Here is a 25,637-nt window from a genome sequence, read left to right as displayed (position 1 = left end):
TATTCCTCCAGGCTGCAAGGACGGAGGGGCTGTCAGGAAGTTGCCCCTTCAAACCCACACAGAAAAAGGCCCTTCTGAGGAAAGGGAAAATCCTGCAGAGAAAAAGTAACATCAAAGAGGACATGAGAAAGACAGTTTAAGATCTTCATGAGTAGTTTATCACCTGACCATGGATTTGAACTGTGGATCCTCAGATTAAAAGTCTGATGCTTTACTAACTAAGCTAGTCAGGCTCATGAAGCACAGGAGCACGTTGGTGCAGAGGAGAAACTAGTCAAGAAAACAAGAGCAGGAAACAACAGGGGAAACCTGCTGCTCTCTCTGGCCCAGTCAACACTACGAGTTTATATCAAAACGTCTGTTAGTCTATAAGGTGCCACAAGACTCTTTGCTGCTTCTACCAACTGAGCTAGCCAGGCTCAGGAAAAGTGCAAGTTGGTGCAGAGGTGAAGCTAGTCAAGAAAATTCTTGGGTGAGTTCCCAAAGCCTGAAGGGTCAAAAATATTGTCACGGGTGGTTCAGGGTATATGTTCACCCCCAAAAAAGCAAACGGAAAAAAATTGTTTCTCGCCTTTCTTCAATGTCACTGTATGTCTACTGGATGCTGCTGGCAGACGCGGTGCAGCAGCGCTACACAGCAGCATCCCCTTTCTTTCCCTTCCTGAGGGCAGATGGTATGGGAGGACTGATATCTGTCATCGTCGTCCCGTGAGTGCTCCTGGTTGGCCTTAGTGAGGTCGGCCAGGGGTGCCTGGGCAAAAATGGGAATGACTCCCAGCTCATTCTCTTCTTTAAGCTTTGTCTAATGGAGATTCAGTCCTGCCTGGAATATCATAGCAGGTGGAGGCTGCCCTCCCCTCCCGCCTTTGAATTCTACTTGCAGAGGCAATAAAGTCAGTGTTGTTTCAAATTCATGTACTCTTTATTACTTCATCACACAAACGGGGGGATAACTGTCACAGTAGCCCGGGGGAGAAGGGAAGCAATGGGTGGGGTTGTTGCAGGGGCACCCCCTAGAATGACATGCAGCTCATCATTTCTGCCAGATGTCTGGGGCACTGACCTGGAGCAGCCATTTGCTTCTCTAGTTCTTTAGTAGGCTTGCCTGATAGTTTAGCCAGGACTGCCTCTCCATTAGACAAAACTTAAAGAAGAGAATGATCTAGGAAGGTATTCTTATTTTTGTCCATATGCCCCCAGTCAACCTCACTGAAGCTAGCCGAGAGCACGCATGACAGCAGCAAACAGTACAGTATAGCTTGCAACTATCATTGTCAATTAGCAAAGCAGCAGACAGTACAGTATGGCTAACAACCATCTTTGCTAACTTGCAAAAGACAAGGGGATGCTGCTGTGTAGCATTGCAGTACCGCGTCTGTCAGCACCATCCAGTAGACATACAGTGACAGTGAAAAAAAGGCTGAACGGGCTCCATGGTTGCCATGCTATGGCGTCTGCCCGGGCAATCCAGGGAAAAGGGCGCGAAATGATTATCTGCCATTGATTTCATGGAGGGAGGATTGACTGACAACATTTACTCAGAATCACCCATGACACTGTTTTTGCCCCATCAGGCACTGGGATCTCAACCCAGAATTCCAATGGGTGGGGGAGACTGCAGGAACTATGGGATAGCTATGGTATAGCTACCCACAGTGCAATGCTCCGGAAATCGATACTAGCCTCAGTACATGGGCGCACACCGCCGAATTAATGTGCTTAGTGTGGCCGCGTTCACTTGACTTTATATAATCTGTTTCCAAAAACCGGTTTCTGTAAAATCGGAATAATCCCATAGTGTAGACATACCCTGACAGCTTTAGAACCCTCTACCCACTATACGGCCAAGAGACAGCAACTCTCAGATCCTGTGTGGATTGTCTGATGGGCTTGGGGCCAAGAGCAAACTGCGTACCCCCTGCCAGAGCAGAAGAAGTAAAAATAGGGGCTTCCCAAAAAATGGGAAGGGAAGAAAAGAGAAGCGGAGAAGCAAGTGGAAAAGGAAGAGAACGTGCAGACACAGAACCCTACCTAAATTCTGAAATAGATTACAAGAAAAAAAGAGAGAGAGTAGCATAAAGAAAATTTAAAAAACTTTCAGTAAGAACTGAATTAGAAACCTTTAAAACACCAGTTTGCACACTACCTTTATTTTTCTTCCAAATTCTATCAAAAGAAATTAAGACTTGCCATTAAACAAAAGCTTTAAACAAGCTCAGATAACAGAAAAGAAAACCAAAACATTTATTTTTAAATTTGTTTTATAAGAACTAACCACTCAGTCTGTGTTCTCTTCTTCTCAGTTTCCCAAAAGGAAAGCAAGAACAGTCATCAATAGCAGACAGCAGATGCATTAAAGCAACACTGTCCACTCACTTCATGCTCAGAAAAGAACACTTTAACTTCTCATCGTGGTTAGCAAGGTCAGACACTTTCAACCACAATTCTCTAGTTACAAACTATAGAAATGATCCCTGAAAATATAGTCTTAATAAAGCTGTGCTCGGCTACACACCCAGGCTAATGTGCGCAAGCTTTATTCCCATGGTGAATGTTTTCATACAAGGGGTTTCACCCCCAGCGAATTAAAGAACAAAAATCTAAAACCAGGTTCCCATTTCATTAAAGCACAATTGAGACAGCTTTAGAAGACTGGCCATTAGAAGATGTTTATGTCGCTATTTACAGAAACACACCTCCTGATTAGCATGTGGAGCTCCTAGCAACTAATCAAACCCTCTTGCTTTGCCATACCTCTCACAGGCTCCTCTGTGCCACATGACAGCCAGTCAGGCACAGACAATGCGGACAGGTCAGCCCTTTCTAGCATGCTCCGCAGCTGTTTCTCTCCGGCTTGCTCTCAAATTCATCTGCACTAGAAGTTTTTGCAGGGTTCTATGTTACTGGTGGTACCTGCACTAAATCAGTGGGTCTTAACCTTTAGAGACACCTGTACCCCTTTCAGGAGTCTGATTTCTCTTGCATACCCCCAAGTTTTACCTCACTTAAAAACTACTTGCTTACAAAATCAGATGCAATATTTATAAAAATAAATCCCTTGAATATAAGTATTGTACTTACATTTCAGTGTATAGTATAGAGAACAGTATAAACAAATCAATGTATGAATTTTAATTTGTTACAAATTTGCTAGTGCTTTCTATGTAGCCTGTTGTAAAACTAGGCAAATATCTAGATGAGTTGCTGTACCCCCTGGAAGACCATTGGATACCCCTGTTTGAGAACCACAGCACTAAATCACCCTTACTTTTAGAACTGGTGCCACTTGACCCAAGGCATTCTGAACCATTTCAGTGCTAGCAGACAGTAGCAACACAGCTGCACTAGGTCTGTTGTTCCTCCCTACACAATTCCCACTTGGAAAGAAGATATCTTCTGATCTGACCCTATTTACTATTGTGAGCTGCACAGGCAACTTTCTCTGTGTTATGTGAGCAGAATCCACACACTATATACTACCTGTATGGCCCTGAGGATGCCACATCGGCCGCAGCTGCTGATTGGGCCACAAGTTGAGAATCACTAGTCTATAATTTTACAAAGTCCATTGCCACAGGCTTTTCCCCCATGTCTGCTGTGAGACAAGAGCACATGAAATTCATAGCAATATAAATATGAGTGAAACCACCCAAATATATTTACATAAAAACTAGATAGTCTCATTTTAAAACAAAGAAAAACACAGGCCACACAGGGAGTGGGGCAAAAGTTTCCAATGATTTATACCCTCTCCTACCCGCCATTCAGCATAAGAATTAACCTAAATGGATCATGACTATTTAAATAGAGCATCTTTCTCCTACAAAGCAGAATAAGACAAAAGGTTGAGGCTGTTCCCCTTCACATTTGGGGGGGAGGGGAGAGGAGTAGAAGGATTTAGATGCTCAATCCACTTCAGATTATGAAAGAAACCAAGCAGACTAATGATTTACTCAAAACCCATCCCAGCAAAAAGAAAACCAGACTATCTGCACCTAAGCGTTATGCAGGTTTCTAAATAAAGCTATTAGATCTAACCTTCCTCATAACTAGATTTCTGGTACACTAAAAAAACTCCTTCTTTTATTCAGTATACAAAGCCTAACCACTCAGTCTGTGCTCTCCCCTCTCGCTTTTCCAACTAGCAGTCTATACAGTAACTCCTCACTTAACCTTGTAGTTATGTTCCTGAAAAATGCGACTTTAAGCAAACGATGTTAAGCAAATCCAATTTTCCCATAAAAATTAATGTAAATGAGGGGGTTAGGTTCCAGGGAAATTTTTTTCACCAGACAAAAGACTGTGTGTGTGTGTATATATATATACACACAGTATAAGTTTTAAACAAACAATTTAATACTGATACACAGTGATGATGATTGTGAAGCTTGGTTGAGGTAGAGGAGTCAGAGGGTGGGATATTTCCCTTACTGCTAAATGATGAACTAGCAATTAGCTGAGCCCTCTCTCTCACTCTGCAAGGCAGCGGGAATGGAGGGAGATATGCACATTTCCCTTAAGTACACTGCCTTGTTAATTAGATCAGCTTGCTGAGACCCCAGCTGCTGCAAGCTCTCTCCCTCCTGAGTCCTGCTCTATGGAAGATGGGGTAAGTGGGGTGCAGGAGCAGGGGTAGGGGCACCCTGACATTAGCCCCCCCTTCCTTCCCTCCCCCCAGCACAGCAAGCAGGAGTCTGGGGGAGCAGCTCCAAGGCAGAGGGCAGGAGCAGCACATGGCAGTGGGGGGAGGGACACAGCTGAACTGGAGACAGCTGCTGCACAGGGAAGTTAGGGGAGTGGGGAGCTGATAGGGGGCTGCTGGTCCATCCTGGTCCCAAGCCCCCCTCAGCTAGCTGCAACGGGATACTCTTCCTGCAAGCAGTAGACAAAGCAGGCGGCTGCCAAACAACATTAGAAGGGAGCATTACACAACTTTAAATAAGCATTTTCCCTAATTGATCAGCAACATAACGAAATGTTAACCAGGCCGACTTTGAGTGAGGAGTTACAGTAGGAGGGTTTAGGTCAGCTCAGCTACGTCTCTCAGGGGTGTGGATTTTTAATTTACCTCAGACAGAAAAAAAGAGAGTAACAGAAAAGAGAAGAAATAAGATGGGAAGGAAAACACCCAGTGGGGCATGGGAGATGTTGACATATGCAAATCCCTCATGTAAACCCCTCCCCCCCATGCCCTTCATTGTCTCCTCCACCCATTCCAGGGTTCCCCAGTCTTTCTCCATGGCAGGGGTTCTGTGTGTTTGATTCCACCCATAGCAAGGTCCCCCATTCTCCCCAATGGCAGGGGCTCTGTGTGAGCCGCTTTTCTCCCCACTCCACCCTCTTCTCACTATACGGCCAGCAGACAGCAACTCTCATATCCTGTGTGGATCATCTGATGTGCTTGGGGCCAAGAGAAAATTGCACACCCCCTGCCAGAGCAGTAGGAGTAAAAATAGGGGCTTCCAGAAAAATGGGAAGGGAAGAAAAGAAAAGCAGAGAAGAAAGTGGGAAAGGAAGAGCAAGTGCAGACACAGGACCCTACCTAAATTCTGACATAGATTACAAAAGAAAAAGATACAGCAGTGGTGGTGGAGTTCCGGAGTCGACGTGAGCACGTTCGGAGTTCGATATATGGCGTCTAGATGAGACGCGATATATCGAACTCCGAGAAGTTGATCGCTACCCGCCGACCCTGAGAGAGATGCATTCATCTCTCATATGAATGCTGGACTTGATTGATCCCCTTCATTTGCTATTTGGCCTACCCCAGCAGGGGAGAGCCCTTGGACTGAGCTGGCCCTCGGAGGCTGGGACAGAGCACAGGAAGAGGCAGTTGCTATCTGAGAGGAAAGGCGAATGGCCTCGCTACATGCAGCCACCAGAAGGCGCCTTGGGGTGAGCAGACACCCTTCACGCTGCCTTACCCCAGACAGAGACTTTGGGACATTCTCAGGGAGGTGGTAGGAAGAGCCCCAGGGAGGGCCACCTTACATAGGCGGCGGGCATAATAGGCCATGGGAGGCTGAACCTTCCCTGTAGTGCAGCCACTGCCCCACCACCTTTGAGAGCGTGGATGCCTGGGATGTGGTGACCCCACTGTGCTCTCACCCCGATACCCCCTCTCGCTTTTTTCCTGTGGCACCACCCATGCTCCACCTCTTCCTGTCTCTGCTCTGCCCCTCTGCTGAGGCCCCCACTGCTTCTCATTTAATCCTTTCTCTCCTCCCCCAGGAGGCCCCCACAGCCAACCACTCATCAAATCTCCCCTACTTCCATGCCCCTGGTGGACCCCGCGTATGCACAGCATTCACTGAGTCCTTACTCCCTCCTCTCCTGCACCCCACTCCTTCATGTCCCCTCCACTCGCAGCCTGCTGAGTCCTTCCTCTACTCCACCCAGACACCCCTCCCCTGACACCCCTACCACCTGCCACTCACCAGTGAAAAAACAGAATCACATTTCAAAGTGTCCTCCTGGCCCCCTGTGTTCCAGCCCCCTGAGCTGAGTCACTCCAGAGCAGAGGAGGAATCTCACAGCTGGGTCAGGTATTGGAGCCAGACATCAACCAAAGAGCCAATGCCATAGGTGATTAATTGATGCAAAGTCCAAAGAAAGAGAGAAAGCAAACTAGGGAAACTAGAATAAGCAAAGATGTGTCTTGGTCTTTCTCACTGACATCAGAATATAACAAGACATTTTCTTTTTTAGAGTACAGTGAGAAGGCAGATGCAGTTTTCTGGTTTCCTTTCAGACAGTTTTCCAGTGGTTTGAGAGATCCTGCATTCATCAAAGAGGAGTAAGAGACTGGGAAAATGTAGGAAAAAAGCTTCAGAAATATCCAAGCTCCCATACACAAACAGTGTTGTGAAAGGTGGCAGTTATTCAAACAGTGAAAAGAAGTGGGCTCTGTAGTGGCACAGTTGTCACATTCTCACAAGATGGCATATCCGGAAAACAAACTATGCTGCAAGAATCCCCAAGGTACTGCTTTACCTGGCTAACCAAGGGATTGCACTGCAGGGACAGGAAGAGAGAGAAGAATCAGCAAATCCTGGAAACTTTCAGTAATTATTCAATTTGTTTTCACAGTATGACGAACCATTCACAAAACAACAACAAGAAACACAGAAAAAAATGGACGGGTACATTCAATCTCACAAGCCACTCAACTCCGAACAAGCTTGAACAATTTTCTCCTGATATTATGAAAAGCATAATCATTCAGAAAGTTCATGATAATGGGTTTTGCACTGTTCTTGTTGGCAAAGCACACAGTTTTAAAGAAGAAGAAATGACAGTCTGTGTGAGAGACACAGAAAATCTGGAAATAAAGGAACGACTTCTAGGATGTATCGATTGCTTTGAGAATGGGGATACTGGTGCCCTCTATCACAGCATTCAACATTTTTTACAAGCATCGTGGACTGCAAACTTGCTGGTTGTGGCATAGTGTTATGATGGGGCCACTGTAATGGCAGGTTATGTACCTGGAGTACTTCCAAAACTGCTGCAAGATAATCTCCACCCACCCCGCTATATATATATACACTGCATGGCTCATGAATTGTATTTGGTTTTATTTGAGGCATACAAAGTAAGCAGGGCAGCAACACAATTTTTTTGTTATAGTCTAGAAGGCTTGTTTACCTTCTTTTCACAGCCGGGCACACATCATGCTTACTTGGAGGCCCAGAAAACGATTGGAGTGAAACTGAAATCGTACAGTTTAAGTGACACAAGATGGTCATCCAGATGGAAAGATGCATCTCTTGCAAAGAACTCCATGAGAGCTTCTCAGCAGCTTGTTGGGCCTGTCAGAGCCTCCCTACCAAAGATTTATTGGAGCATTTGGTTTGTTGAAGAATGGGCAGAATATCCATTTTTGTCTGTGCTTGGTCTTTTTTACCATGTTCTTAGTATGATTCACGTAGCATGCGAAGCTCTGCAGGAACAGGGAATGGTACGTTCTCAGGTCTGCAGTGTACAGCAGGGAACTGTCCAAGCGTTAGAACATAGGCCACCCAGCGCTAAGCAGGATGCTAAGCAGGAAGCCCAAAAGTTCCGTGAGCTGCACAATGTCCCTGATACTCCCAGTGTAGATGAAGAGTACGCTCACAAACAACCTATGGGGAAAAATACCTTCCTTGGCTGTACAGTACTTACAAGAGAGAATGAGAATAGGAACCAGCTAAAAATGCTAAAGGAAAATGAGGCAGACAGCTGTATTTTCCTGTGTTGGACACACTGTTAGGTGATTGTAATCACAGGTTTTCATCCCAGTCAATGGACATTGCTAAAAGTGCAGGTGCAGGACTAAAATGTGATCCAGAGGGCACTGATGGACTGCTCAGTAAATATTCAAATGCCCTTTCAATCAATTCAAAACTTCCTTGGACTTGGTGGGCAGCAGGTGATGGCCCTTGGGGTACAGGAGGCGGAGGAGAGGAGGTAGGGACTCAGCTAATGGCAGGTGGTGGGGATTCTGGGGGTGGAGGGTGGAGGAACTCACTGAGCAGTGGGGCCATGTGGAAGGGGAGATAGAGGAGGGGAGGGAGTCGATAGTGGTGGGCAAGGCAGCAATAGCGGAAGGGAGGTGGAACAAGGGGCAGGGGCCATAGTCTGGGCGCCAGGGGAGCTTCCGGTGCTTGGGCCAGCCTCCCCAAATGCCAGAACCATGCACCACCCATGCTGCCTTTTCATTCCCAGCTGTCAGAGTATTGACAGCCCCCCAAAGGGCCCTGGGTCAAAGCCTGGTGCACTGGAATGGCCTGGACTCCCCTACCAACAACCCCCTGCATGTCACAGACCTAAGCCCTGACTACTAGACAGCACGCCCCTGCCAACCAACTCGGAACAATAGCCGTCAAAAGGTGAAAGACTTGCCAACTCAGAAATATTTTTCAAAGTGAACACATTTTACAGGTGTCTCAATATAATAAATGCACAGCATTCCAATCACTTTCAAAAAGCTTACAGGTAGGTGCCAATCAATTGAGCATCATTCAGCCAAATACGCTTAATTCTGCAAGTGACGAGGATTTGTATGAAAGAGCTGAAAAAGTAGCCAATCATTCCAGAACACATGTCGTGTTCTTGTCCTGGATAGTTGCTTTCATTCAGATCTGCTTAGAGCAGCGGTTTGCAAGGTATGGGAAGTGTGGGAATGTGTAAAGGGAGGCTCAATCTGTGTGAGGTGACAGCGAGAGCCTGGGGTGACGGCGGGAGATGCAGCCTCATGGGGCTCTTCAGGAATTGTAAAAAATTTCGGTAAGAAGTGAATTAGAAACCTTTAAAACACCAATTTTTAAGACTTGCTTCTTTTCCAAATTCTAACAAAACAAATTAAGATTTGCCATTAATCAGACTATCAGCAAGGCAGAAGCGGAGGAGACACGCCAGCTCAAAGACGCCTCCCTCCCACTTCCCTGTACGCTGTGCAAAGCTCTTGGCCTGCCTCATGCCTCGTCAGGAAAGCGCGGCCATGCGGCCCAAGCCTGAGTCACGTCCGCAGCCTGGCCCACCCCGCCCCGCCCCGGCTGACGGCGCGCAGAGCCACGCGAGTCAATGGCAGGTCGAGTCGGGAGCCTCGGCTCTTTCCCCTGACAGCCACACACACAGCGCTGCCCAGCGCCCCGAGAGCCTCCCTCGTGTTCTCCCGCAGCAGCCGCCTGCCGGTGTGGGTGGGAAAAGGGGACCAGGAAGCAGTGCAGCCTCATTCCTGGACAGGAGGCCCTCGCCACGCCCAGGCCTGCCTCTTGCCTTCAGCCCAGGCAGCCAGAGGTGCCGGGGAGCTCCCTGGCAGGCTGCCGCCTCAGCCAGGAAATAAGGAAAAGGCGATGAATAAAGAAGTCAGGAAATAGCAAGGAAATGAAGAGGTTTGTCAAATGGGTTTCTGCCCCATTTACCGTCTTCTCCGCTACCAATCAAAGTTAAAGACCTAAAGTCGACCTATCGGCATAAGTACAGATGGTTGGATGGGAATTAAAAGGAGCTGCTGTCACAAGTGTTAGGTGCCTGCAAGCAGCATGCAGAGCATTTAAAAACACCGCAATTAGAGGCTCAGATGAAACGTTTGCCATAAATCAGAAACGACAATAGGAGGACCAGCAGAACGCCACTCTAGGTAAACGGCCGAGTACTGGAGGCTGTTAGAGGCAAAAAGTCATTCCTCAAAATTTGGAAATCAGATCCTAGTGAGGATAATAGGAAGGTGCACAAACTCTGGCCTGTTAAGTGTCAAAGTGTAACAAGTCAGGCCAAGAAAGAATCTGAGAAGCAACGTGCTAAAGACAAAAAAGCTAAGTATAAATCCGGTCAATGCGAGTCCTGGCCTGTCCCCGCAGAAAGGTGAACCCCCTCTGTGGCTGGAGTGAGCTCCTCTAAGCCGACCTGCGCCAGGTAGTGCTCATTGTGAAAATGTTTCCTCTGAAGGTTAGGAACACGGGACCAGCGGGCCTCAGGCCGGCTGACACAATTAAAATCCCCCCCAACACCAAACATCATGGAGTCCAGAGGAAGGGAGCCTTTGATCTTCCCTCTCATGCCTTAACTGGGGACCATACACACTAATATAGCAGTAATCAGTGCCACAGAGCACAAAGCCACCAGCAATGCCCTCCCTGGTCAGAGCTCCACCACCTTCTGTACTCGCACCGCCAATGTGAAGAACAAAACTCCAGCCCCATCGTTCTTCCCTGGCCAGGAGGCCCTTCCACCAATCATCCTCTGCCCATTGAGCTACCCTAGAGTTGTTAATGTGCATTTCCTGAACACCCACCATGTCGAAGTCCAGCTGCTCCAAGGCACTGAACATCAAGCGCCTCCTCCTGGGCCCCCAAATCCCTGCCACCTTCCACAGGGCCACTTTTACAGATGCCCCTTCCCTGGTACTGCCCTTGCTCAGCTGCACAGAGGAGTTTTCATCCCGCATCCCTGCCTGTCACTGCCCAGCAGCACCATTCCTGAGGGTCACCTTGCCTTGCTCTCTCCCTGCCATGTTGGGAAAGACAGCTCCCATCTCTCCTTGTTAAAGGTCAGGTGGGCCAACTAGGGGCAGAAGCCCCTTCTATGTTTTCCTACTGCAGAGCCCAAGCTCAGGGACTCACCTTCAGTGCCACCCACAGGGGAGGCAAGTGGGGCAATTTGTCCCGGGCCCCACAGGGGCCCAATGAGAATACAGCATTGCAACTTTTCTTTAATGGAAGGGGCCCCCAAAATTGCTTTGTTCCAGACCCCCTAGGGCAGCCCTGCTCATCTTGGGTACAAACACCACTGTGTTCCCAGAGAACAAGCCACCACTGCACAAAGAGGGCCGAAAGGGCCTGCCAAAGCCAGGGATTAGAACCAGGGATCTTTAGATCTTCAGTCTAACGCTCTCCCAACTGAGCTACTTTGGCAGCTCTATAGAAGCCTCTTGGCCTGTTGCTTCTCTGCCCGGGAGGTTTTTGCAGCAGTTGCACACAAAAAGGACGTCATTGGGAGCGGCCCATGAAGACAAGACTCGCTTTTGCCTGCCTTGCTCAGCTTGACTTGCTGCCTCACCCCGTTCCTGCCCTAGTGCCCGGGTTGACCTGGTGGTGGAAGGGGACTGGGGGCCAGTGGTGCGGGGAGGAAGTTGAGCTGGACCCTGAGCTAGGCTAGACCCTGGCGGTGAGAGTCTGGCCACCACTTGCCGCCCCACCCTGTTGTCCTGGCTTCCCCCACTGGGTGTCATTTCGGGAGGGAAGTGGGGCTTCTGCCTCCCCTCCCCGATTTTCACACCGCAGAGGAGTGCGAACAGGAGAACGAACGGCTGCTCCACACCCCCACCGGAGGAACCCGGCGCCCTTAGCTGTGGTCAGTAAGAAGTGGCTGTTGGCTGACAGGGCCTGTCCCCGAGCAGCTGGAACAGCAGCTGCCGCCTCCCCCTTGGCTCCAGGCTGTGGGAAATGCTCATTGCCTGGCTGCATGGGCGGCTGCTGCTCCGTGCTCTGGAGAGCGTCTGTATTGCTCTGTCAACCCCCCGTCTTCACTGAGCCAGTCTGGTAAGGGCCCAAGTGCCCCCTCCGGCCTGGCAGCTGAGAGTCTGTGCAGACATCAGCCCCCCTGCCAGCCCCACAGGCAGCAGCAGCGCCAGCCCCCCAGCACCACAGGGGCACTCAATGCACTTCCTGTGGGGAAATGGCTCCTTGGCATCCAGCTGCTAGAGTGAGAGCCAGGAGAGAGCAGTGTCTGGCTCACCGTGGGGGAGAGAAGAGACCTGGTGAGTGCAGATCTCCCTCAGCCTCCCCCGCAAGGCTGGTCAGTTGTATTGTCACTGTGATAGTCGGTGCTTCCCTTCAGGGCCGGCCCTAGAGGGGTGTAGGGCCCACGACAAATCCCCCCTTTCCACCCCAGGTCCTGCCCCCACCCCACCCCTTCCCCAACACCTGTCCCATCTCTTCCCGCCCTGCACCATTCCTCTCCCTCCCCCACCTCTTCCTCTCCCTGCTCCTCCCCATCCCCCGCCAGCCCCTCTGCACCCCACTGAACAGCTGATCACCTTTTTTTTTCTGTTGGTTCTGCAGCCCCGTAGCTCCCATGGAGTCGCTGACTCAGCTCCTTTCGCACTCTAGAGGGAGGAGCAGAACCAGGGCTATGGCTGATCTATGGGGCACCAGGTGAGTGGCAGAGGCTTCAGGTGCTGAGAGTTTGCCTGACCCCTCAGGGACACAGTGTGAGGTGGTGTCCCAGGGATCTCTAGGAAAGGAGCAGAACAGGATTTACTTGGGGTGGGGAGAGAATTGAGAGTGTCTCAGGGGGTTGTACAGAGATATTGCCCGGGTGAGGGACTGTCTAAAATACAGGCCTCGCTGTGAGCAGGATTCAAACCTGTGCAGGGGAACCCTATTGGATTTCAACTCCAACGCCTTAACCACTCGGCCATCACAGTTGTAAGCACAAAACTGCCCCAATGCCAGAGAAACTGGTAAAGAATCCCAATGCCCAGGCATGAAGTCATCTGAACTACAGAATTCCCACCACAAACCTGGCTCCCAAAGCACAGGGGGGATTTGTTCTCTTTGCTTAGCCATGTGCAGTAGCTCATGCTCCAATACATCTGTTAGTCTATAAGGTGCCACAGGAGTCTTTGCTGCTTTTACAGATCCAGACTAACACAGCTACCCCTCTGATACTCCTAGTGACACTCTCCAGTGGATCCCCATCCTCCACTCACCGTGAGGTAGGTAGGAGCCGATCATTATTATCCCCACTTGAAAGAGGGAGAAGATAAGGCTGAGAAAGGAGAATTGACTTGTCTTAGGTCACACAGCCAGCCAGTGGCAGAGTTGGGAATAGGTCCTAAGAACCCTTATTTTCAAACTAACCATCAGATCTTGAATTTCAGACATTGAACGACCTGAGTAAAGTGCTCTCAGATGAGCTCCCGACCAACAACAGTGCACAGTAATTATTCAGCAAGTATTTGAGGAGAACTGCAATGTTAGAGAGAATCATGAACTGCTCAGAGACCATTAATGCAGCGAAGCAGCAAAATTTGTCAAACATATAACAGTTTATGACTTATTTCCTTGGTCTTAAAAGAGAACAAGGACCTGAGTCTCCTCCCTGTCAATAACCCCCTGCTCAGCCAATCAGGGTAGAGACAGGATGGGAGGCTGAGGGTTCTCACCAGAGAGCCCAAAGGATGGTCCAGGTCACCGGTGGGGATCACTGCCCGAGCACTATTTCAGTCCCACATTTTTGGGTGGACCTCCCACAGTGGGAGCTGCAGAGCACTCCTCCGCAACACACACACACACACACACACACACACTGCTCCTGGTGTTGGGAGGGGAACAGGTGAAAGGACAAAAGAAGCAAGAGACAAAGAGAAAGAAGGAAGGGATGGGTTGAGGAAAAGGTGAAACAAAAAGGACAAACCCTAATGACCCCAGTGGTTCTAAGGGACAAAATCCCAGGTGCGGAATAAAATTTTGCCTCTTAAGCTAGTGTTTTCCATGACTAAAATTCAACTGTCACCAGATGGATCAGACTGAACAGATTTCAAACCTTGAGGAGGCTCTTACCTTCTAAACAGGGATGGTTGTTTTCTAGTAAAATCAGGAAAAGGGAAGGAGAAAACTCAAAAGAGGTTCCTCCTGGCGCTCACGTACATGAACCCGAATACTCTCTCCGTCCTCAAAGAGAGACCTGGAGAAGGAGACTTGCTGAAGCAAAGCCACAGGGGTCTCTGAGGTTTCCCTGGCCCCTCGCCCCTGTCCTGCCTGGCTGATGTCAGCATCTCTCTGTGAGGTCACCACCTCCCCACCACCTTTGACCAATAGTCTGAGGTCCTGCAAAAAGCCTTTGTGATGTCACTGCCACACCCCTCCCTTGCTGTGCTAATGTCCTGCCCCTGGCCAGGCACTTTGGAGGTTTGAGCTACTCCCTGTGGATCACCCCACTCAAGGAGTGTTCGTTCTAGGAAGCAAGCCGGCTAGACAGGAAAACATCAGACGCTGCTGCTCCCAATGCTACACTCTGTTTTTCAGAAATTAGTCGTCTTTATGATTTGGACAGCGAAATGTTGAGTGTTTACATCCATATCAAGCACCCCCGTATAGTGGAGCTCCTGAACATAATGGAGAATGGAAATGAAAATGTTTTCCTTTTTTTAAAAAAAAGAAAGAAGGTTATAATAGGGCACAGGGCTTTGAACTAAGAATCACTTGAATTGCAGTTAACCATGCTACCATTGAGCTCTACCGCCATCACAACAGTAGAATGGAACCATGATCTCCAGGACTTTGACAGACAGACCCTGCTTCATCGAGCTCCTTTGCCATTCCCAGACCACAGGTGGTTTTAAAAATGGGGTTTGATTAAACTTCATAAATGTGGTAACCACCACATTTTGAACACCCAGTGCTATAGCTTCTCCCACTGACATAGCTGCCACCTTTTGGGGAAGTGGATTAACTGCACCCACAGGAAAACTCTCTCCCAGCAGCATAGAGCAGTGGTTCTCAAACTGTGAGTCAGGACCCCAAAGTGGGATGTGACCCTGTTTTAATGGGGTCGCCAGGGCTGGCATTAGACTTGTTGGGGCCTGGGGCTGAAGCCAGAAGTCTGAGCCCCACCACCCAGGGCTGAATCCCTCAAGCTCTGGTTTTGCCCTCCCTCAACTGGATAAGAGGGCACAGTGTGAAATGTTTGGGGACCACTGGTTTAGGGTGATGTTCTCAATCACTTCTATGAAGTCCAATAAAAGCGATTCCTCACCCACCCACCCCTCCATCAGGACCGAGTAGGTATGTTCTGATGCCCTTCACTCATGCAGGAAGGATAATAACATTTCATTCCACTCAATCCTAAAGTGATTTGTAACCCACCACCATTCAAAACTGGTCATTTTGGGAAAGTGGCCCCATCATGCTGCATAGCTAGGCAGAGTAGGTGTGTCTGTGCAAACACGATCTGTTCCTGAAGTCTTTCCCCCAGCTCCTCACTAGATGTGAGGGGGGAGCTCATTCAGCCTCTGCTTCCGCTTAGTATTTAAAAACTCCTTATTGTCCCTATCTCTGCTGGCCTTAGATTTCTCCTCCTGTCTTTTTCATGACATTTCTCATGAGGTGGCTGAGTGGTTAAGATGATGGACTGTTAATTTATTGTGCTCTGCATGCATGGGTTCAAATCCCATCCTCATTGGGTGCATTTAGTCTTCACCCCTCCTTTATAGACAACCATCTCCCCCTTTGGTACAATGACAGATCAAACAATGTTGCTTCTTGCAAACAAAAAGCTTCTCAGAAACTCAGATTCCCCCTTGCTTTAAATAAAATGTCTAAATCCCAGATTTCTAAAAAAAAAAAAAAAAAAAAAAAAAATCTCTAGTGCTGTTTTTCTTAGTTTTTATCTCAAAAGGGAACATCCTCATCTTCTCCCCCAAACACCCTGGGACCTGCCCAAATTATTAAAATACCCTCAACCCGAGCAAGGCCAGAGCAGTGAACCAGAGCTAGTGTCCAGGCCAAGCTGTTCTGAAGGAGGCAACTCAAACATTTTCTCCCTGCTTCCCTTGGCAAGGTCTGACTGAGAAAACAAAATTCCTCAAACTGAAAATTTTCTGCTGAAAAACCAATACTAGTCTGGTTGGGGAGGAACCAGGGGCGGCTCCAGGCACCAGCACACCAAGCGCCTGGTTGGGGTGACAAGCTGCAGGGGGCTCTGCTGGTTGCTGTGAGGGCAGCAGGCACCCCAGCCCCTCCCCCACTCTACTCCTCTCCCTGAGCTGGGGGAGAACCCAGGAGTCCTGGCCCCCAGCCCCTGTATTTCCATATGGCTCCATCCAACAGCCCCCCCCCCGAGTGGGGAGAGACGATGCCAAGGGAGAAGCGGGGAGGGGGGCGCGGCGCTGCGGGGGGGGGGCGGGGCCGAGACCGCGGGACCCGCGGGTTCGTGTCAGGAGCCGGGGGGGGGCGGGGCGGGGGCGCTCTGGGGGCAGGGCGGGGATGAGGAGTTGCGCTGGGGGGAGGTGTCAGGTTGACCCAGGGACCCGCCCTCACCTGGGCTGGAGAGGACGGAGGCGCCCTGGGGCAGGCTGGGAGTTGTAGTTCCTGGCTCGTCTCAGAGCGGAAGTGACGGGCAGGGTGCTCAGACAACGCGCCCCCTCCCGGTGCACTCTGGGAAGCGTAGTTCTCTCTCTCTCTCTCACATGCGGCCTCTATTGCAGGATGGATGAGGAAATAGATGAGTGTGTGAGGCAGATGGGTGGGTGGGGGGTGGCATACAGTGGGGATGGATGGGGGGTTGAGGGTTGGACGGACAGCGGGACAGATGGAGAGCTGCAGGGACGGATGGTGACGTCACAGGCTGGACTTGTGATGGGTTCAGCTCATGGCCGCTGGCCCTGTCATCTCCTGCCCTCATCTGCCCGTCTGACTCTGCCCCTGTCTCTCGCAGGCAGCACTCAGCAGAGTCTGGCCCTGTCGTTACACTGGTGCCTACATCCAGCGCGCACCTGTGTGTTATGTGCTCCTGGAGAGCTCAGGCAGGGACAAGCGTGCGGCTCACGGCTGCTGAACCAGCTACTCCAAAACTGCCACAGATCTCCCCCTCCTTGGGCAGCAAGACCCTGGCCGGGGGGTTCCCTGTCCCTCCTCGCTGCCAACGCATCCTGCTCAGCACAGAGACCGAGGTCACCTGCCTCCGCCCAGCCTCTAGCTGGAGCTGCTCCAGCCCCGAATTGCTGGTATCCAGCCTGGCCGGAGTTGGTGCAATGTCCTAGTGGAGTCCGTTCTTTCTCCCCGGTAGATGACGATTTTCCCCACTGCAGTTAGTTGCTCTTTCTCTGCTTCCCCATAGCCCCTCCCCAGTGATAGTGACCCCTGCTGGCCAGGCACGGGAGTGTCCTGTAGGTGCCTCCTTGTAGGAGCAGTGACTCCTGGTGGCGAGGGGCAGCAATGCCTGGCATGTATCCCCCCTAGCATTGCTGCAGCGACCCCTGGTGGCCACTGAGGGCAGTTACCTATGTGACCCCACCACTGCCATTGTGCCTGTGAGCGCTGGTGGGTAGGTGAGGCAGGGCCCTGTATGTATATCAGCCATTGGGGCAGTGCCCTCTGCACAGGGGCGGCTCTAGGCACCAGGAAACCAAGCTGTTGCCTAGGGCGGCCAAATCTAGGGGGCGGCAGGCTGGGCCGGTGGACCTGCCGCAGTCATGCCTGCGGGAGGTCCACGGGCGCGGATGACGGACCTGCCGCAGGCATGACTGCGGAGGGGGCGCTCATCCCGCGGCTCGGCTGGACCTCCCGCAGGCACGACTGCGGCAGCTCAAGCGGAGCCGCCGGACCCGCGAACCGTCCGCAGCCGTGCCCGCGGGAGGTCCGCTGTTCCCGCGGCTCCGGTGGAGCTCCCGCAGTCATGCCTGCGGCAGGTCCGCTCGTCCCGGGGCTCCGGTGGGAAGAGGGAAGAGGGGACCCGCCGCGGGACCGAGGAAGGGCGGCGCAGCACACTGCGCTGCCTGGGGCAGCCTATTTTCTAGAGCCGCCCCGCCTCTGCATATCCCACTCTCATCTCGGTGACTCGTGTTGCCCAGGTGGGGCAGTCCCCTGGGTGTATTTACTCCCCCCAACCCCTGCATTGGGCCAGTGACCACTGGTAGCCAGAGGAGTCAGTGCCTGAGGTGTGTTCTTCACCTCCCCCAAGGTGGCAGGGTGCCTGGGTGGCCGTGTCAGGCAGTGCCCTGGGTATCTTCCAACCCCTTTGTGGCAGTGAGCCCTGCTCCTGGTGTGTGTCACTCCCCCACTAGGGATGTGCACTGGTGGCCAAGTATGGCAGTGCCCTGTGTTTAGCCCCCTCCCTCCCCCCCACCCCAGGGTGACCAGATAGAAAGTGTGAAGAATCGGGACGGGGTGGAGGGTAATAGGCACCTACATAAGAAAAAGCCCCAAATATCGGGACTGTCCCTATAAAATCGGGACATCTGGTCACCCTGTCCCCTCTACTCCTGTGCCAGGTATGGCAGACACTGATCCCTGGCATCCCCATGGGGCAATACCCTCTGTATATCCCCCAATTGGGACAGTGACCCCTGCTGGTCAGGTGGGGCAGTGCCCTGTGTGTGTGTGTGTGTGTCCCCTATTTAGGTAGTGACCCCTGGTGGCTAAGTGAGGCAGTGGCCTTTGATTTCCTCTTTTCTCCCCAGCCTCCTCTCTCTCTGGGGTAGGGCCCCCAGTTGGGGCACTACCCGATGTGTATCTCTACTAATTGGAGCAGTGACCTCCCCGTGGTGCCCTGGTGTGGCAGTGCCCTATTGGTATCTCCCTCCCCTTCTCCCCACACCATTGTGGTAGTGGCCACTTCAGGCAATGGCCTGTTTATCATCCCCCCTGCCCACCCCCGTTGCAGCAGTGCCCCCTGGTGGCCATGTGCAGCAGTGCCCTACATGTATCCCCCCAACCACTGCTGCAGTGACCCCAGGTGCCCAGTTTGAGTAGTAGCCTGTGTGTACCTCACCTCTTGGGGCAGTAACGTGTGGGACCAGCTAAGACAGTGCACAGTCTGTGACGTCTGGTGGCCACATAGGGCAGTGGCCTGTATGTACCATCTCCTCTGGAGCAGTGACCACTGGTGTCTTGGTGCTAAGATGCAGCCACCTCTGGGGTACATGGTGGGGCTGTTTACAGAACAATGGGGACAGGCCCCCCCGTTCCAGGAAGTAGGGGACTGTCTGGTGTTCGGGGCAGAGCGTTCCACCTTCTATTGAACTGTGATACTCTGAGCACCTTTCCCCTGCATGAAGAAGACCCTGTGTGACTCCAAAGCTGGTCCAGTAACAGGTATCACCTCACCTGCCTTGTCTCCCTGGTATTCTGGCAAGTGTCCAACTTTCCCTTCGCTGTTGGTCCTCAAACCTTCTCCAAGCAACTCCCCCCCTCAGTTCTTTAAGCTGCCAAACCTCCCCTGGAGCCCATCCCTGGGGGGGGGCACCCCACCTGAAAACCCTACGGCACCATGGGAGTGGTAGTGTCCACTGCTTCCATCTCCCACCAGCCAGGACGGGCCCCACAGCACCATGGGAGTGGTCGTGTCTCCTGCTTCCATTTCCTGACAGCCGCTGCCAGGCCCGGCCCAGACTTCCCATTTCTGGTGCGAGTCCGGCAGCAGATGCTGCCATGAGGCGGTGCTGGGAAGGGTGGTGCTGGTGTCAGGAGAAAGCAGGAGGAGCAGGTGGGGTCTGTGCTACTGCGGGGAGGTGCTGCCCTTGCTGTGAAAAGGCCCCGCCATTAGGGGAGATGTCATCTCCCTGCCCTGCCACGCTCTGCACCAGCCCCTGCTTGTCACGGGAGCAGGGCTGGCTCCAGGCACCAGTGTAGCAAGCAGGTGCTTGGAGCGGCCAGTTCAAAGGGGCGGCCCGTCCGGTATCGGGGCAGCACGTCTGGGTCTTTGGTGGAAATTGAGTGGCGGGTCCCTCATTCCCTGTCTTAGTCTTTGAGCTGCCGCCGAATTGCTGCCAAAGAGGAAGGGAGGGAGGACTCGCCGCCGAACTGCCGCAGAAGCAGCTGTGTGGTTGAGCTGCCGCCGAAGATCCACAGCTTATCCTTTTCCCCCCCTCCTGCTTGGGGCGGCAGAAAAGCTGGAGCTGGCCCTGCACAGGAGGAGCAGGCTCCAGTCTGCGGAGCTGCAGCAGGGACCCCGCAGCAGGGAACCCCACAGCCCAACGCCTGTCAGGCGCCCCCGTTCTCCATGCCCCTAATCCCTGCTGCCCCCGCCACCCATCAGTTATAGAACAGGAGGCAACTTAACTTCCGCTCACTGTTCCCGGTGGGGCTCTAACAGAGCGCAGACCGGAGCAACTTAACTTCCAATCCGTGTTCCCTTTATAGACGCACAGTCAGAGCTCTCACAGGCTGGGCAGCAAGGAGCTGATGCCGTTTGTCTCACCCCAGTGGATATTGCAGCCCTTAGTATAGAGGTTTGTTCTTTAAACATGGGGTCAGTCTCCTGTGGGGTTGGGCCACAGGAGAGCCCCGTGCCCCTTCCTGTGCTTCTAACCCTGCACTGTTCACCCTGCGTCCTCCCCCACGCCCCAACCCTGTGCCCCCCTCTGGCACCCCTAACCTCTGCACCCCTAACCCTGTGCTCCCCCTGCACTCCCTTCAGCACCCCAACCTCTACATCCCCAACCTCTGGCGCCCCTAACCCTGCACCCCAAACCCTGTGCTCCCTCCAGCACCCCTACCCCCTACATCCCCAAGCCTGAACCCCCTCCAGCACCCTTACGTCCCTCACCCCTAACCCTGTGCCCCCTAGACCCCTAACCCTGTGCTCCCCCCAAACCTGTGACATCTGGCACCCCTACACCCCAACCCTGCACCTCCCTCCTGCACTCCTCACCCTGCCTCCTAACCTCTGCACCCCTAACCCCTGTGCCCCCTCCTGTCCCCCTAACACACCCTCTGGTGCCCCAAAGCTCTGCACCCCAAGCTCTGCACGCCTAACCCTGCGCCCCTAACCCTGCACCCCTAACCCCTGCCTCCTCCCGCACCCGTAATTCCTGCACTGTGCCCCCTTTTCCCCTAACCCCTGCACCCCCTCCTGTGCCCACTTGGGGAAACTGACCTGGATGCACGGAGTAGCTGGCATTGCTGCTCGCTCCCCCCACCGCCCCTGAACACTGCTCCTCCGCACATCGCTAAGGGGCTGTGAGGGGGGAGCAAGGAGCGATATCAGGGCTTCCTGCCTCCAGGTCACCTTCCCCACCTGGGCTGCTGCTCTCTGTCCTCCCCTTATGCAGCCCAGGTGGGGAAGGTGACCTGGAGGCAGGGAGCCCTGATGTCGCTCCTGGCTCCCCCCTCACAGCACCTAGGGGGGCACAGAGGAACATTGGGGGGGAGCAGTATCCGCTCTCTCCCCCTTCTCTTCCCCTCCGTCCCCCCATGTTCCTATGCCGGGAGGGAGCAGGGAGAAATCTGGGCACCACCCCAGGCAGCACTCCCCTGCCAGCCGGGAGCAGTTTCTGACTTTACACCTGCAGCACACACCTCTCTGCTACCGTACAGCACCGCCCTTGACCACGGTGCCCCTGGGCAATTCCCTGGTGTCACCCACCCCTAAGGCTGGCCCTGGCTACGGGCTTCAGAGGGAGTGACCAGACCAGGCGGCCATGGAGAGCTCCAGCCCCTGCTCTCCCCTCCCAGCTTCTAGCAATCAGAGGCCAGGGACATGCTTCCATGCTGATGACAGGTACTGCTCGATAACGAGCCAAAGTACAGGGGCGGCTCCAGACCCCAGCATGCCAAGCACGTGCTTGGGGCGGCATGCCGCGGGGGGTGCTCTGCTGGTCCCGGGAGGGCGGCAGGCGGCTCCGGTGGACCTCCCGCAGGCGTGCCTGCGGAGGGTCTGCTGGTCCCATGGCTGGGGTGGAGCATCCGCAGGCACGTCTGTGGGAGGTCCACCGAAGCCGCGGGACAGGCGACCGGCAGAGCGCCCCCCGTGGCGTGCCACCGTGCTTGGGGTGGCGAAATGGCCCCTGCCAAAGTACATTCATATTCCTCATCTGAGTCAGATGCCACCCACCAAAGATTGATTTTCCTGTCTAGTGGTTCAGGTTCTGTACTGTTCGCATGAGAGTGTTGCTCTTTGAGGGCTTCTGACAACATGTTTCACACCTCGTCCCTCTTGGATTTTGGAAGGCGCTTCAGATTCTTAAACCTTGGCTCGCGCGCTGTAGCTATCTCTAGAAATCTCACGTTGTACCTTCTTTGTGTTTTGTCAAATTTGCAGTGAAAGTGTTCTTAAAGTGAACAACATGTGCTGGGTCATCACCCAAGACTGCCATAAAACGAAATATACGGCAGAACGCAGATAAAACCATGGAGCAGGAGACATACAGTTCTTCACCAAGGTCTTCAGTCACAAATTAACACATTATTTTTTTAACGAGCATTATCAGCATGGAAGCATGTCCTCTGGAATGGTGGTTGAAGTATGAAGGCATATGGATGTTAGCATATCTGGCACGTTAATACCTTGCAACGCTGGCTACAAAAGTGCCATGAGAGAGCCTGTTCTCACTTTTAGGTGATGTATATAAGACACGGGCAGCATTATCTCCAGTAAATGTAAACAAACTTGTTTGTCTTAGTGATTGGCTGAACAAGAAGTTGGACTGACTGGACTCTAAAACTTTACATTGTTTTCTTTTTGAGTGCACTTCTGCAACAGCAAAAAAAAAATCTACATATACCAGTTGCACTGTAATGATAAAGTACTTAACTGCACCCACATGAAATGTAATGTACTTTATGTTGTACAGTGTAAATATTTGTAATAAAACTATATATAGTGAGCACTGTACACTTCGTATTCTGTGTTGTAATTGAAATCAATATATTTGAAAATGTAGAAAAACATCAAGAATATAATAAATTTAAATTGGTATTCTATTGTTTAACGGTGTGATTAAAACAGATTAATCATGGTTTTTTTAAAGCTAATTGCGTAAGTTAACTGCGATTAATTGACAGCCCTAGATTTGAATGTTTCTGTCACATGCAGGACAAGCTAGAATATCCGTGTGCAGGGAAAGAGCCTGGGGGGAATTGTGCTGGGAAATTATTTCCTGTTCTGTCATGTCCCCAGGTGCCCTTTTTGCCCTAACAGGCTGCAGCGCAACATCCATGTTTTGCTCCAGCTCATTCCGTCCTCCCAGGGGCCGGGGAAGGGAAATGGCTGCAGTGGAGCCAGTTGAGGGAGGGATTATCAGGGAGTTGCTGGCGGGCTCCCTTGGCGGGGAGAAAGGGCAGTAAATACACAGGGGGTGGGAACTTCCAGGAAGGTTGGTCTGGGTGGGAGAGGGCAGGAAATCCCCAGGGTGGGGGACAGGGAGTGACAAACCTGCTGGGATTTGTTTACTGTGAGGCTCCAGCATTTCTCAAATGTGGCCACCAGGGGCTTTTATTGTGGCCACAGCCTCCCGGGCTGTAACTGAGGGGGAGTCGGGGGCAGCAAAGCAGCGGCTCTTCCCCCGGGGCTGCCTGCAGGGGCTGGTCCCTACCCCCTTCCGGAGTCATAAACACTGCAGGAGCAGGCAACCAGTGGGAGTTCCCCACCTCCCCACGTGCGGTGGGGCTCAGGGTTCAGGCTTCTGCTCTGGGATGGTGGGCGACAGGCTCAGTCAAGATACATGGAACGTAGGCTGGGTGGGGAGAAGTCTGTGTAACTCATCCAGTTATTGATATACATGTGACCTCAAATATTGCCAATCTGTGTCCCCCCCCCCCCACACACAACCCCCCCCAACCAACCATCTCCCAAACAGACCCTCAGTCTGGAAAGCATTCGTCCCTCATATTGTTGAAAAGACTCACAGCAAACAGAAGAATCCCAGCTTTCAAAACAATCCTCCAGCAAAACAAAAAAACTCACATCTGTAGACTCAGAAAACACTCCTAAGAAATTTTAACAATATGTTGTTATGAAGAAACCAAAATGCTAAAGAGGCCTGATTTTTCAACTCCTTTAAAAAAAAATCTTCTCAAATCAGCATCTTTAGAGTAAAACTTTTTCTGCTTTTTTAACCAGACAATTCTCCCCAGAAGGAGAGGCACTGGTCCTGGAGACACTGCAATACCAGGTCAATGCATGGGGTGGACAGAGCAAGCTCCTATTCCATCCCCTTGTTTCAAAAATCAATTTAATATACAGTCCTCAAATAAAGGACCTATCAGATATTGAACTGATAAGAACAGATTTAAAGTTTATTAGAGAATATTTAAAATAAACGATACAAAGTGTTTAAAGCGTCAGTTATTGTGTCATTGGGGGTAACATACAGGTTGTGGGGGGATGTTAGCGTTTTGGTGTTAGGCAGCATATACAGATACACAGTCTGTCATGTCCCCAATGCGGGGTATACGGTGAGAGAGTTCAAGGTACAGCCAGCAAGCAGTGAGGGCACATCACTCATACAAACAGGTTATGGATAGTCGTGGGCATGAATAAATGAGCGGACTGGGTAATGGTGATAGGGTGCCCCTCACAGGGCAGAGTTCACTTTGGTTGGTTCAGGGCTCAGGGGATAAAGTCCAACAGAGGAAGTTTACAGGTCTCTTCCCCCTTGCGGGTGCGTGGAGTCACGCCGGCTCACTCTTGGTATTGACGGTGGCCGGTGACGCGCTCTGTGTAAATGTCTCTGGACCACCGAATAGTGTCCGAGACCATGAGGCATCTCATGAGCTGCGCGTAGCGATGGCCCACCCCACAGGTCCGCAGCACGTGCTCATTAAGGGGGTCCCAGGCGCCCAATGCCCCAACGATCAGAGCGTCGGTGTAGACCTCGTAGCCCTTTGCTCGCAGGGTGTCAGCCAGGGGAGCGTACTTTTTGAGTTTGCGGGCTCGGGCTTGGCGGAAGGCCGTGGTCCTATTCTCGAACGGGATCGTCACATCGACGAGGATGATCTTTTTCCGGTCCTCATCCGTGATGACGATGTCCGGGCGCAGCGGGCTGTCGGTGCCGGGGATGGCGCGATTGACAGCGATCTCTCCCAGGTGCGGGGCGATGGCCTTCACCAGGCGGTCCTGGACGGCGTTGTGGCGCAGCTGCCAGGCTCTGCCGTGGGGTCTGCAGCTGCACAGGACGTGGGGCAAGGTCTCCATGGCGTACCCGCACCTCCGGCAGCGTTTGTCCGGGTTCCCGTGGCGGATGGCTCCGTTGAGGGGGACACAGTTCAGCCGGGCGTGGTGTATGAACCGCCAGTCGGCGAAACGGATGAAGCTGCCTGAGGGGAGGAAGTGGTTGCTGGAGTCCCACTTGCTGGTGACCTCGAAAGGCTTGCCCTGGTCCGGCTTTTTCTTCAGGGTGTCCACGTAGAGCGCGCGGGTGGCGGCCTTCAGCGACCTCTCCAGCATGCCTCTGGCTCCAGGGCTGACGATGGTGTTGTCCTCCGTCCCGATCTGCGGTATCAGGACTCCTAGCTCCCGCCGATCTTCGCTCCATACCCAGCGGCAGCCCAGTCGCTTTCCCAGTCGGCGGGTGGCGTTGCGGGCGCGGGTCCACAGCGAGGCGACGTCGCCCCTGAACGGGCCGAATTCTCCATCCAGGGAGCCGCTCAGGAAGGTGGCCACGTCTTGGTCGGAGGGGGGTCTGCCGATTCGCCTCGCGGTGGCGGCGC

The 25,637-nt window shown here is 52.3% G+C and overlaps 1 long non-coding RNA gene and 3 other non-coding genes across 4 annotated transcripts; 1 reads left to right on the top strand and 3 right to left on the bottom strand.

Annotated features, from left to right (window-relative positions):
- Positions 1-2,273: 2,273 nt before the first annotated feature.
- Positions 2,274-2,490, bottom strand: LOC120392665. Its single transcript, XR_005591755.1, has one exon. It is a non-coding gene; the product is annotated as a small nucleolar RNA U3 (small nucleolar RNA).
- Positions 2,315-7,758, top strand: LOC120392660. Its single transcript, XR_005591752.1, has 3 exons — positions 2,315-2,423; positions 6,709-6,981; positions 7,090-7,758. It is a non-coding gene; the product is annotated as an uncharacterized LOC120392660 (long non-coding RNA).
- A 5,070-nt stretch (positions 7,759-12,828) lies between these two features.
- Positions 12,829-12,910, bottom strand: TRNAS-UGA. The gene has a single exon. It is a non-coding gene; the product is annotated as a tRNA-Ser (tRNA).
- Positions 12,911-24,063: 11,153 nt separating this feature from the next.
- On the bottom strand, positions 24,064-24,248 carry LOC120392661. Its single transcript, XR_005591753.1, has one exon. It is a non-coding gene; the product is annotated as a U2 spliceosomal RNA (small nuclear RNA).
- Between the last annotated feature and the right edge of the window lie 1,389 nt (positions 24,249-25,637).

This window comes from Mauremys reevesii, unplaced genomic scaffold, assembly GCF_016161935.1.
Source record: "Mauremys reevesii isolate NIE-2019 unplaced genomic scaffold, ASM1616193v1 Contig109, whole genome shotgun sequence".
In the NCBI taxonomy this organism is placed as follows: domain Eukaryota; kingdom Metazoa; phylum Chordata; order Testudines; family Geoemydidae; genus Mauremys; species Mauremys reevesii.
This window is presented reverse-complemented; position numbering and strand designations above follow the sequence as displayed.